This window comes from Lupinus angustifolius, chromosome LG07 (assembly GCF_001865875.1).
Source record: "Lupinus angustifolius cultivar Tanjil chromosome LG07, LupAngTanjil_v1.0, whole genome shotgun sequence".
NCBI lineage: Eukaryota > Viridiplantae > Streptophyta > Magnoliopsida > Fabales > Fabaceae > Lupinus > Lupinus angustifolius.
This window is the reverse complement of record NC_032015.1, coordinates 6,746,591-6,747,452: the sequence shown is the minus strand read 5'-3', so window position 1 is coordinate 6,747,452 and position 862 is coordinate 6,746,591.

Sequence of the window (862 nt, the reverse complement as noted above, 5' to 3'; positions counted from 1 at the left end):
TGAGGATGAGGATGAGGATAGGATGAGGAGGAAGATCGGATGAGGAATACGAGGAGGAGGATGAGGAAGAGGATGATAGGATGAGGACAAGGATAGGATGAGGACGAAGATAGGATGAGGATGAGAATGAAGAGGAGGGTAGGATGAGGATGGGGATGAGGATGAGGATAGGATGAGGATGAGGATGAGGATGAGGATGAGGATAGGATGAGGAGGAGGACGAGGAGGATGAGGATGAGGATAGGATGAGGAGGAGGACGAGGAGGATGAGGATGAGGATAGGATGAGGAGGAGGACGAGGAGGATGAGGATGAGGATAGGATGAGGAGGAGGACGAGGAGGATGAGGATGAGGATAGGATGAGGAGGAGGACGAGGAGGATGAGGATGAGGATAGGATGAGGAGGAGGACGAGGAGGATGAGGATGAGGATAGGATGAGGAGGAGGACGAGGAGGATGAGGATGAGGATAGGATGAGGAGGAGGACGAGGAGGATGAGGATGAGGATAGGATGAGGAGGAGGACGAGGAGGATGAGGATGAGGATAGGATGAGGAGGAGGACGAGGAGGATGAGGATGAGGATAGGATGAGGATGAATATGAGGATGGGGTCGAGGAGGAGGATAGGATGAGGATGAGTATGAGGATGAGGAGGAGGATGAGGATAGGATGAGGATGAGGATGAGGATAGGATGAGGACAAGGATAGGATGAGGACGAGGATAGGATAAGGAAATGGAGGAGGAGGATGAGGATGAGAACAAGGATAGGTTGAGGACGAGGATAGGATGAGGAATTGGAGGAGGAGGATAGGATGAGGAAAAGGAGGAGGAGGATAGGATAAGGATGAGGATTAGGAGGAG